Below are 13,685 nucleotides of genomic sequence, written 5' to 3'. Positions count from 1 at the left end.
TTATATAATATTGTGTGGTACTTACATGTAATGTCAGGAGACACATCTTACAGTCTTCTAACTAAAAGCAAGTAATAACAAAGGAAAGTTCCTTGGAAAAGAAAGTGACATTTAGAAATCTGAACCCATAAAATGCTAATGCAATTGTAGTGCCTTTATGTGTAGTCACTCGAAGTGAAAATTAAAATATTAAAGTGCAAATGTTTACTTACTCTTATATGCAAGTAAAAATAGCCTTTTCTTTCCTTTTTGAAAGATTTATTCATTGTATGATTTTTTTCCTTAAAAATCAGATTTTTATATCTGGACTATCTTCAGGCAATCATTTCTTATGCGGCTCCGCTCTAAAACTGCTGCCCTTATCAACTGCTCTCTCTTCTCTATCTTGTCAGCCATTATAAAAGTTTAAACTCTTGACATTTTCTGCTTCCTTTCTGCATGTGTAATTTCAAACCTGTCTATATGAATTGGCCTGCATATTGGATTAAAACTTCTTCATAAAAACTGGCTTCAGGGTGAAAAATAATGTCAGAATTGTTTTCAACTACTATGATTCACTACTATTTTTCAATCACCTGGTTTCTTTGTTTTGGTGGATTGAGATTCTGCTCCTCATTTCAAAGTCTTAAAAGCTTCTAAATTTTTCTTCTCAGGCCACAACAGAAGGACCGGAGGTAGCAGAAAACACATCTTGCTCTACTTTCATTAGCACCATCAGCTAGTCCTCATTTTTCATAGAACATTGCATTATATAATGTTTAATTCCTCTCCCCCTTCTAACTCTAGGTGGGGCCTTTATGGCTCATCTTGTGAATCAGCTTAGTTCAATCAGTATGGCAGCAGATACATTTAACTATCACTATGAAGGACAGACACTGGCAGAGTATGGTTATAAATCCATTGTTCTTCCCTGTATCACATATTTCCTTCCCAACCCCCACTAGTTTTAGGTCCACAACATTCCATGAACTGCTGATACGCAGACACTGAGAGCTTCCAAACATCTAAAAGCTGGCATCTGGCTAAAAGCACCCTCACCCCTTTACATTTTTACTTTTAGAATAGTAGAAATAGCATCTCAAATCAAAATTCTTCCAAGTTCTTAGATGCTTCCAACCTTCCTAAGAGTGTTCTCAGTCACAGCAATATAAATTATTGCAGCTCCATAACTTCATATAAACCCTAAGATATATTTGTTTAATCACACTAGTGACACTCACCATCATTCTCTGCATCTCCTCCAAGCATTGAGATCTCATTTTTAATTTTGTAATTGCTTCAAGCTCATTTCCATTAGACAGCTCCAATATGCTGAATGTGTTATGCCTGCAGCATTCCCACAATCTAGAACCAACACATTATCCACTTCTACATTCATAGTTATCTGACATGTTTGTTTAAAAAAGGCTATCACTTTATCTTTGCCTGCTAAAGTAAATTCTAGAAAAAAATTAGATAATTTGTATTATTACAGCAATCAATATTCTATGCAGTACTTTCACAGATGTAAATCCAAAGCTCTAATCAGTAAATAAGCCTCTTGAAAGTAAAAGTAAAGCCTAAGTAATATAAAGATTCATTGCAAAATAGGCTTAGTCATATCACTTCAAAGGTTTCAATCTATCTATAAGAGATTTGCTTTAAATGTCTACTGAGCATAAGACCCATTCATAATGCTAAGGGATTTGTTGGAGAAAATACATTGGTACTACTTTAACAGCCTTTAGTAGACAGTTTTGACAGCATTCCACATGAAACTTTACTTGCTGGATGGCAGAGCAGCAATTAATCATGAGTTTTATCAATCCATTCAAATTTGACATGTTTACCAACAGAGAGCAGTCTCAGCTGCTGGGCACATGGAGTCCAGACATGGAATATGATTTTACAAGTTCTGAAATTGCCATAATCACTGCTCTGGTTCTGATTTTTACATTTTCAGTGCAATACTAGACATACTAGTAATAGTAGACATAACCTGAATTTTAACAGCATTTTAAAAATTCAGGGTATTATTATTGAAGAGTTGAAGTCTGATTTCAATTATTGTACTCCTTCAATTACATATATATTTTGCAGTACAGGAGAGCAAAAAAAAGACTTTCTCTTCCTTTCTCCCCCTCCAAAACCCTGGAGACTGAGCATGTTACCTAACTGATTTAAGTCTGCTATATCCATCTTTTCAATTCACAGTGTGCCAACAAGGAGTAAAATTCAAATTTGGGTGAAACAGTGATGAAATATAACATCTAACAGCACTAGATTATTTATTCTCTTTTAATCCTCTTCTGACTGGGAGGGACAGAGGGGAGAAGAATTCTGCAAAATATAATAAAGAAAAGCAAAATCTAACAAAAAGAATACAACAGGATGGAAGGTTATACTCTGAACTCTCTAGGACAACCACCATTTTCTTATGACATGTTCATACCATGACTGACAAGAATTCTGCCAGCTTATAACTAGAGGTTCTAGGCACTTCTACACCACCAAAAAAACTTTACTTTGACTACTAATGATTATTTACAACCAACTCAATGGTGGAGACTTTTTACACTTCAAGAGAGCCTGTGTGTCTGACATATCTCTGGATGCAGTGCCTCCTCAGCCTGGACTTGAGAGGTAGTAAATCTGTCCATAGTTCTTTATTAAAATACAATACAAAAACGTATGTATGCACAAATTGATGCAGAAGGAAGGGGCAAAAAATAATCAAAGGGAGGGAAATAGTTTCTTGGGAATGACTGCTGGCATAATTCTAAAATACACTTGATTTACATTAAGTACCAAGCTGTGTTAAAGAGTTTCAGTAGCATATATTTTATTCCCTGTTGGTAACAAATGTGTTTCACTTGGCACCACCCCATGTCAATTGCCACAGCCTCCATCCATTCATCACTAGCTGATTTTCAAAACCTGAAAGATTTTCTTTTAGATACAGCTGTAACTCATTAGCTTCTTTTTGCCAGTCTTGTTGCAATGCATTTCTTTAGTTCCTATACAGACACAGCTTTCTCACTAAATGATAGACTATTTTTCTGCCGTGTTTTTTGACTCTAAGGCCAATAAAATTAGAGTATTGTAAGTAGTACTGTAATTCTGTTATCCTTTCTGTTTCTGTCTCTCAACTGAATTACTAAGCTGTAGTTTACCAATATGCTTGTTCTCTTAAACTTACTTGAGCTTTTTTGGTTTTAACATAGCAGGGACAAAAGCAGCTATCTAATCAGAGCAGAACTTGTGAGCAAAGGGGAGGGGAAATTGGTACAGTGATCTTTCACATTCAGCAACTTCTTCTCAATGTACATCAGAAAACAGACTGCATTCATTTATTATCAGTTTACTCCTTGGCCCCTGGAGTTACCAACCTCATGCTGACTAAAGAATACAAACCATGTACCATCTACCAGGCAGAGACAAACATCAAAGACTGAATTTACTGAACACATTCTACCTCTGTTGGAAAAACTTTTAGTTCTAAATTAATTCTGAAAACAGGGATGATAAAGCTCCTGCCACAAACACTCTCTTGGCAGAAAACTGCCCTCTGCTATATAGACATTTCATAAAAAAAGAGTTTACATTAACTGCTTCTGCAGGATTATAAGGAAAACAGATTTCTTTTCACAGAGAAAACGAGAAACATTATCTCCATAGCAGAAGAGAGGGATTACGATCTGTATTTTCTTGAGATGTGGATCCCTGTTCATTGACCATAAACTGTCCAGAATTTAAATCTATACAGAAACACCAAGATTCTCAAGTCCTGAGGAGCCTTTAGCCCAGAGAAATATGTAAAGACTTCTGTGCTGTTTATTGAATTAATTCATAGCCAAGAAACAGACTATTCCCACCTTCAGAGTATCAAAAAATATCCAATAAATGCTGTGAGGTTTTGTAACATCATTAAATACATATAATTCTGCTATATCACATAAAGGCTTAACAGACGCTCATCTAGAACTACAAATGTAATGATTCCATTGTGAATTCAACTACAAGAAATTATATACAACTAAATACTCTCTCTGAAGCTCTTGTCCAAAAGCTTTTTCTATCTCTACCACTATGTAATCCTTCTCATTCTCTCTTCTCACGAAGCCATTAAACCATACAGATGTAGAGAGGACATGCATCTCTATAGGATGATGAGGCTCAGGAAAGCTGGCTGAGATCATACTGTGTCGTAACTTTTTAGTTTACTGACATGAAGAAGCAAGAATGAGCCCTGGAAAGTTCAGCACCCTGCCTGGGAATGTTTCTACCTGGCAGGTTCCTGGTCTATAAGGGTTGTATCCTACTGGAGCAAGAGAGATCAGGACAATAAACACTTCCTGTATCTTCCAAAGCCAGACCAGCTAAATGTTGCCTCCAGCTTGGTATCTACAGAAAAATAAAAATAAAAAAAGCTCCATAATTGAGAGCTTTTTCAGAAACATGCTGCCACATGAGAAATCATTCTGGACTGCAAACTTGTCTGCAAAGTGCAACTTAGAAGCTGAGTGATCTTCATAATGACAACAATATTTCTTAAAGTTTTGTGCAGTGTCTGGAGCATTCAAGTCTCAAGTGATGAGTAGAATAAAATAGTGACTGCCTGCAAGTCAGTGTTTTCACTCTTGCCTCTTCATGCATGCAGGTCTACAAGACCACGTAACTTTCTTACAGTGAAACACTTTTCTTAAGTTACGAATACTTCTGTCATCAGTAAAACAGTAAAGCTAGGAGTAATACAATGCCAAAACCACCTACTTTATAATACATGTACAGAGAATTGAGCACAGGCCAAAGCAAGAGGAGGAGGTGCTCCAGGCACTGGAGCAGGTGCCTACACAGCAGTCCATAAAGGAGCCCCATGCCCACAGCACATGGATATTTCCTGAAGGAAATGGCCTCTGGAGAGGACCCATGATGGAACTAGAAAACTGTGAGGGAAGGAACAAGAGAGAAAGAACTGTTCTGTGGTGATTGTATCCTATCCCCTCCTAAATCCCACTTGTGCCACATGGGGCAGGCAGAGAAGTGTGGAGTAAAAGACAGAAGTTGTTTGAATAGGGGAACAGGAGTAAATGGTTAATATTTGTTTCTTACTATCCCAATCAAGTTTAATTGGCAGCCAGTTAATTATCCTCAAGGCAAGTATTTTTTTGCCCGCAAAGGTAATTAGTAAGAAACCCCCCCAGCCCTTACCTTGAATCACAAGTTTTCTGATTTCTGTTTGCTTCCTGGTTTTCCCATCCAACTGAGCCATGGAGAGTGTGGCTATGTGGGAATTACACTAACTCACCATGATTAATTATACAACTTCTATGGTTTTACTGGGATTATTTGATCTCTTAATGCATTTGAGAGACTATTAATTGTTCATTCTACATTTTTCATTTTCCTACGCTTTTCTTAGTCATAAGATCTGTTGGATACATTACATTTGCCCATTAAGCAGCTGTTAAGTCTTCTCTGCACCATTTATTTGCCAACTAATACTAAATCACCATGTCAAACATGTATTTACAACATGCTCATTTTACTTCAGAGCAAAACATTCTCTCAACATCTGAATTGTTCTCGCTGTACTTTTCACTTACCTGCTGACACCCTAAGTTGCCCAGTATACATCTGCAATGTGTTTAATGAACAATGTGTTTAATTTTGCCTTCCCTGGTAATTGGCTGGTACTGCATGTGCCAATCTCCAAGTAGGTGCTTGGGAAGAAAGGTGTAGTGGATCATCTTCACTGCTTCCACTCTTGATGGGCCATACACAATCAGGACTTGGTACCACATTTGATTCTCATTATCACTAGCTAGATTTAGTATTAACTGTATGTCTACTTCAAAAGTTTCTCCTCTTCCAGATTTCCCATTTCACTTCTCTGAAGAGTCTGAAACTGCTCCAGGATTCTCCCCTTTTGTTTTAATGGCAGTTTTATTTTAGGATTCGCTCCATTTCTCCAAGACAAATATTCTCATCTTCTCTCAGATTGCCCTCAGGTTCTCTCAGATTTATTCCTCTGCAGGAACAGAAACTTAGTTCTAGAACATGGATTCATCACTTAGCTAAATTTACCATCATGTAAATTAGTATATTAATGTGTTAAAGAGAAAATGCATATACAGACATACATATAAATCTATAAACCCTAATCATAAGACTAAGCATTGGTTTAGCTCCACTCCCTTAACAGTGAAAGACACAAATTTGTTTATCCCATTTAAAACCAACTTTTTTTCTTTTTTATCCTGAAGTAAAACCAAATATGTTCATATTTTGACATCAAGACCAAGCAAAATATGCTTGCTAGGACTGAGACAACAATTCATAGTTTTCCAGAGAAAGAATGCAGGGAGAAGGAAATTAAACAAGCATTCTTACATATATTTCCTGATGTTATTTTCATTATGGAGAAGTAAAATTACATTTACTCCCTTGACAGCAAAGGTCAAGCAATCTGATAAAATCTAGTTAATGCACTGAGAATGACTGATGTTTAAATGAAAAAGTCATGTTATTTTATGTAGCAAAATGTGTTCGCTCTTCTTTATTCTCTCCATATCATTAATGTATTTATTCTTAATGTAACAAAAAGGTCTAAAACCAAATTAAAGGTCAAAGGAGCCTTCTGATTTATGTACTCCCATATCCAATTAAGATTTAGCCATCCATGACATTTTCATAATGGTAACATACCTCCTTTAAGTACTTGAACTACTTAGCTCAACCACAATATTGATTTTTGGCCTAATCCTTACCCTCTATTAGTACTCACACACCTATTTTACAAATTTCATGCTTCTTTGAAAGAAGCAGCACTAGATGTTACCAGAAATCATATGTACAATAAATGCACCCATAACTTATTACAGATTATGACTGTATAATGCACCCATAACTTATTACAGATTATTGGAGCCAATTCTGAACATGGCTTTTTAGCGCTCAGAAACTTTCCTCAATGTCCAGCTGCTATGCAAGTGTTCTACAGAGCTGCAGAAAGTGTTTACTGCATGTGAAGTTACTGACAGGCTCCAGATTAACTTCTCATTCTGCCCTAGAAAAACATTAATACATTTTCTCCTAAGACAGACTGGGAACACCACTCTCCCCGCCCATCAGCTGAACAGCCATTTGCTGCCTTGACACAGTTCCTGATTCTGCTCCTAGACCTTTGAAGCAGGGCAGAAAGTGGGATGATAAGAACACAAGGACTATGTGATTTTTTAAAGTAATTTGCTAGTTCATCTGGCAGTATTGATTTAATTTAAATTCAGTGGAGCTGTAATAGGTGATCAGTTCTTAAGGATTCTGTATAAAAATCACCAGGAGTCAGACAGATCATGTTGGTCAGCTATTTAACAATGGATACAACAGAGATCCATGGCTTTAAATATGTGCACCATTATATTAACCTGGAGTGACTGAAACAATATTGATGCTATCCCATTTATGAGTGTTGCCTGTCAGGGTAGCAATAATTGCTTACTTTCAAATCTAGTTAGTCATCAAGGTCACATTTTCTGGTGTGGATGCCTAACAATACAAATTTGCTGCTAATTTTCTGCCTTCAATTTTTGCCTTCCTTTTAAAAACCCATTTCAGTTTGGCAGTTGAGATTTGAGGCTATCTTAGGCTGCCAAATCACCATTATAGAATTTTATTCTTTTTTCAATTCAGGAAGATCACCATCTGAAATAATCTCTAGAAATCATTTGCAGTGTCTGAGAAGTGATGACTTCTCTATTCTGGGTACAGGAAAAAAGCAAAAAAGGTTGATCAGCAAAATAACAAGAGTTCTTTTTCTTAAAAATTAGTAGTGATACGTGTAATAATATACATAAAATTGCTAGTTGACCCACAGAATTAGTCAAAGCCTGAAATACTACAGGGTGATACCAAATGTAAAGAAAAATGTGTAACTATGAAGTTGGATGTTTATTTGGTACCATTCAGTTTATTTAAAGTATTATAATCAATGAATAAGCAGCAGAATCAAGTAACTTGGGTGAGAAATTCAAGCTGGGTTTCCATTCTTTGCCAATTGCAAAGCCAATTCCCTCTCATGCATATACAGTCCTTAGTCCTTCCACTTTGCTTTCCATGGATTTCCTATCACCTCTGAACCACTGATGTGACCTCCTACCCACAGAGACCACCCCTAAAAAATTTCTTGGCTTATTTGACATAGCTTTCAGTCTCCTGTGATACTAATCAGGGTCCTGAGAAAGATTGCTGGTAGCCCCTGATACTGCTGTAGAAAAAAAGCATTTAACTGCTCCCCATGTAACCTGAAAGAAAGCTTAAGCAAAGTCTAGACAAGAGACCAAAGATTCATTTGTGGGCAGCTGCCACAACTCTGCAATGAAGAAATATTATTTGCTGAAGGAAAATGCATATTAAATTTCATGCTTGAATTTGCTGATAAAACATCAAGCTCTGTCAGAATCAGCCATCAAACTTGGATTAAGTCTCAGTTATTTGCAGGTGTAGCCTTACCAAGTAAAGTCTGAAGCAGAAAAAAAAGGATGTGGTATTAAAAAAAAAATCTCATCTTCACCATTTCCCTCACAGAAGACCAAAATACCATGCAAAAAACACAATTCTGTCCTATTATTATTACAAGTCTTACACAAACACCATTCTCTATCATCCTTACAACTCATTTTAGTTGAAAATCCCTTAAGTCTTGGGGAAAGTAATCTGTGGAATGAAATTCTGACTTCCTATCTTTAAATCATGCAAAAAAAAAAAAAACTCCTTGACTTCAAAATAATCCAAATTTCATCCAATATACCAAATATATCAATATCCCTATACATCATGAAAGCCAGCACCAAAGCAAAAGAGCTTTGCTTTTTGTTTCCTATTTGTGATGCCCTCAATTCTCATGCAAATTAAAGCTAGACTTGGCTACTGAGCTCTTGTTTCCTTGCCAAAAACAAGCATGTTAATGTTTGCTTTAGATAGAAGTTATGAGACTAAAAGGGATTTTTTTTCATATTTAAAGCAATAAAACCACTAGGCAATATTCTCTTAAATTCCAGAAAATTATTTTAAGGAGGAATTTGGTGCATGAATCACAGCAGTGCCCGTAACTTCTCCACAGTAGTACGGCACTTAGCCCATCAGTGACAGGTGCCGACATCACTGAAGTTTGGATGGTTGTTCTTCAGCAGTAAGTTCTTCCTTCTCTACCTCTGTATATTCATATGAGTAACAAAATCATGCCCTAACCACGTCCCTGCCCTTCAGCCTGGCCCATCAATGTGCAGCCAAGCTCCTCCAGAGATAAGGAAGTGGGTACCATCTGCTATCAATACTGTCCACTCAATTCCCCGTCAATACTTGTTTCAGGCCAAGCTTCTTTCCTGAGTTAACAGAAGGTGACAAGCCTGTCAGTTTGCAAATTTTCCCTGCATGACTGATTCAGCCTGGCTGACCAGATACATGCTAATGAGAATGTGCCAGCTCACAACAAAAACATTTCTGAATAATTTAAAACTTCAGAGCTTAGCGCGCCAGATAATACAATTCATTGTTTAATGATGGTGCCAGCAGAATGTACAGGCATCCACTACGAACACAGACTGCAAAATAATCATCAGACCTAACGTCGTAAATAATGCAAAAGGAAAATGAAGTAAAGCCAACTTAAAACTTTGTTTTCAATTGCATCAGCAAGACTGATGACATGAGCTGTGTACATTTCCCATATCCCATATTCTTCATTTTGAGGCTTCACATATTTGTGTGAATGCTTAGCTTTCTTTCAAAGATAAAGGGGAATGCTGACAAAATTTATGCCCTGAAATTTTTTAAAGAAAATACATGTCCTTATTTTTCCTTTTAGCTTGCCTGTGGAAGTGTATCACCAACACCATCCACTCAGCAAGACAAAAGTGAATCAAAGAGGTGCTTCAAAACAAAGAAATAAATATTTAGAACACTGTCTTTGGTGATAGGTCCCATCATGCCACACTCTGCCTTTACTGCAAGTCCTTAAAACTAGTTAGACTAGTTAACTTGGAAAATACTGCCATTAACTACCTTTCTACAAATGAGTATTTTTGATAAATCCATTCTTAACTGCAAGAATTGAAGTCTGTTGCTTCCAAATACTGTTGAAAATCCAACCATGATATCACATTTTTTTCAGGTTAAAATGAGTTTTTAACCTAAGAGTGAGTTCAGGATTGGATTTTTTTCTAATGTGGTTTTGTGTGTGCTTTATTTCTTCCTTTTAATGTTTAATACACCGAACTTGTGCAATTTTTAATCAGAGACTTTGCCAGACTTGAATAAAATCAGTCTTATTCTTCAGAACAGCTGGCACAAATAGAAAAATTGCTAAGTTAAAAACCAGATTAAACTGTAGCTTTGAAGAGCAGAAAACTGTGTTTAGGTATTTGGGAGCTGATGCAAATCCCTGGTAAATCACTAAGTTGGGGATGTAGGTACACTGTCAGCCTCTTTATACTATTTTTGCAATAGCATCAGTCTGGCACATATCCATTAATGACTGTAACTCAGGCACAGAAAGCCTTGCAATTTATTAGACAATTTAATAGACATGGACAGATAATTGTTCACTTTTGTAACTACTCCCATCTTTTCACATACCACAGAAGGCTGGCACAGTGTATAGAATAGGTAGTGTAATAAAAGTTCTGCTGGAACAGCAAAAATGGTCACTGAGTGACCATTCTATTAAAAGAAGAAAACACACACACTCAAGTGTTTGGGGTCTGTTTTGTTTCTTCCACTACATGCTGTGCTTTGACAACTGGCTGTGTGTTCAGAACTCCACAAATTATGAAGTGGCCTTTGTTCCAGGAATCTGTGTCTTAATTTTGATAACTATTTGGACTTTTTTTAAAATATGTTGCAGCATGACTAACTTGTTCCACCATTAGATATTTCTTTCATTCACAAGAGAAAATTTCTTCTTTGACAAACTAGGAACATGTTCTGCCACCCTCCTACAAGCACGTTCTTGTCACTCCCCAGAACTTGTTAGCACTTTCTGTTCACTCCAAGTCAGCATTTGACAGGTTGTGACCACCATAGGCATTAGGTACCATCTGCACCCTCCCAGCTTCATGGGCTGGACAGCTATTTGGAAATTCATCCAAAATGGCAAAAACACATCTTGCACCACCTCACAGAGTGCTTTCCACTGCCATGACTGGCCCCAGCTGCACCTGACACCACAGCTGTTTGGACAGCTCCAGCCAGCACTGTGAATTTCAAAGCCCTCTTCTGTTAAAGCACACGTGCTGGTCTCATCCTGGTTATACCATGGGCATCCAAAACCACTGAGAGGTTATCACAATCCCAAAAATTTTCTACATCTTGGGACTTCAGAAACTAAATCCTGTTTAAAACTTCCATGTACCTCCTTCGTACTAGAACCCCTTTTAGTATCAGTCTCTGGTACTCTATTATGTAAAAACTGACCTGCTATTTAGGTGTCCTATCTACTGAAAACCTAAAAACACCTCTAAAAAATCCTAAAATCTCCTGCTCTTGTTCCATCTCCTTAGCAAAGGTGCAAGTACAGCAGGGCGAGGGTCATATTTAAGACAGAATGTTGGATGTTGCTTTTGCTAGTATTTCAAGATTTCAGAATCTTATCTTGCATGTTGGGTGCTAGCCCCTGCTCCACGAACCACTTCTGGGGAGCCTACCAGCAGTTCTGAGCTAATTACAGAGGCTATAACCTCCCTTATCCTTCCTATGCTTAGATGGAGTTCGTCACGTTCTACATTAAAATAACTTCCTTTTTATGAAAGAAAGGCAGAAATAGGCTTCACCTCATTTTCTGACTCATTGTATGTGTCTGGTTATTTCAGCATGAGAATTCTATTACAGAGATAACGAAATGCATGAGCTGTTTAAAAGGAAATAAAAAAAGCTGTCAGACTTTCTGACTAATTAGTGGGTGTTCATAAATTAAGAATTTTATGCTAATACCAAGCCATATTTTTTTTGTACTAACAGAAAACAAAGAAAGAGAAGGTTGCTGATATGAAGATGCCAAGAAAGACCAACAAAACCAGCATTCTCACATTCCTGCAAAACACTGGGCAATAAAGTTGTGGGCCCTTCCCCCAAGGTTTGAGTTCTTGCTTCTCAACTAATCAGTGAGGCCAGGTTTTCCTACCTCTCCATTTGTTTTCCTGGGTCATATTCCGACTTCAGAGGTCACCTGCCAAGTAGCCTCATGTCTAACAGATACAGGAGGCCTTGTACAAAATCTCAATTTTCTGAGCTGCCAACCTTGCTGTGGCCCTCACTATTACACCATTAGAGGAACAAGAGAGAGAAAAGAGGGGTTTGACCCCAACAAACTTTGCATCAACATCATGCTGAGTTTGCTGCTTGGATTTTGCTCCAGTGATTCCTTTAAAATGATGCAGGATACAGACTCCATAGAAGACAGCTGTTCCACATGTCTTTTTATGAACAGAAGACACTGCAGAAGCTGCTTCTTCATGTCTTTATGAAAATAACAAAAAATTAGCTTCTTAAGGTAAAGGTGGGGAAATAATGAAAGTCTTCTAAAAGGAACCTGCAACGACCTCTTCCAGACAGGCCATAAGCAAATCATGGCAAACCTGGAAGAATTACGCATGTTATCTCTGCAGCAGCCAGGTTACCCTGTTTTCCCTGTCCCTTCTTTCTCAAACACACTCCAGAAAGGGCAAGCTATGCTTTTCTTAGCTTTTGTGGTCCTGTAACCATGCAAACATATCAGTTCCAGTAGTAAGACTTCAAGGAATATTGTCTGTAGGATGATAGTGAACTAAATATTAAGTGGCTAATGCATTTTGTTAGTTTAAGAATGTCTAGTTTTATTTGCAAATTTTACTAAGAGGTCCAGAACACTTGTTGAAATATTTCTCTGACAATCAGGTAGTGCTTTTAGAAGCTTATCAGTAAGATAGCCTGCTTTTTTCTCTTCTTTTTTGGCACTGGAATAAATTGGATATACTGGCACGTAGTCTGAGGACCACAACCCCACTCTAATGAGGTGTTACATGGCCAAGCAGAAAATAATTCTCCTGTGGAGTCCCTTGGTGTCTAATGTACAAGCACAGTACTGGTATTTTCATAACTAAAAGCAGTCATGAGTACTTAAAGCACAGACTGAACAGGCTTCAATGTCAAAACTTCAGGGAAAAACTAGATTTACTAGGAAAGCTGCATAGGATCAGGATGTAGCAACTTCACAGCCATACTTCACCATACCAAATGCATAGTCCACATTTGTGACAAGATGACTTCCCAAAGCAGAGATACTTGTAGGTATGATTTCTGGGTATGGAGATCCCTTTCACCAGTCTCCAATTAGGCACATGCTTACAGTATTGCCTGTGACAACGAGACGCATATCTACATTGTCCAGCCCCTTTCCATCTGTTAAAGACATTGAGCTATACAAAGAGCAGCTGAAATGTACGACAAAGTCAGTGCTGCATATGAGTTTTTTTTGGTTTGTTTACCAGAATTAGGTGCTGGTCACCCCTAAGCCACAAGATAAAAGGCAAGTTTCTACCGTCCTTTAAAAGTGAGTCTGTATACTCTTGGGAGCAGGTACTTTAAGAGCTTAAAGAGCCTTACCTAGATAGCATCAAGCAATAAGCAGTTAGACCTCTGAATTTTTGAAAAAACCTGTATTCTACGAGCCT

At 37.5% G+C, this 13,685-nt stretch overlaps 1 protein-coding gene across 1 annotated transcript in view; it reads right to left on the bottom strand.

Moving 5' to 3' along the window:
• COL25A1 (collagen type XXV alpha 1 chain) overlaps positions 1-13,685 on the bottom strand; it is a 291,232-nt gene that overhangs the window by 215,237 nt on the left and 62,310 nt on the right. The gene's annotated exons all lie outside the window — the stretch shown is intronic.

Source organism: Lonchura striata, chromosome 4, assembly GCF_050655825.1.
Source record: "Lonchura striata isolate lonStrDom1 chromosome 4, ASM5065582v1, whole genome shotgun sequence".
NCBI lineage: Eukaryota > Metazoa > Chordata > Aves > Passeriformes > Estrildidae > Lonchura > Lonchura striata.
The sequence above is the reverse complement of the archived record's forward strand: the minus strand, read 5'-3'. Positions and strand labels throughout refer to the sequence as shown.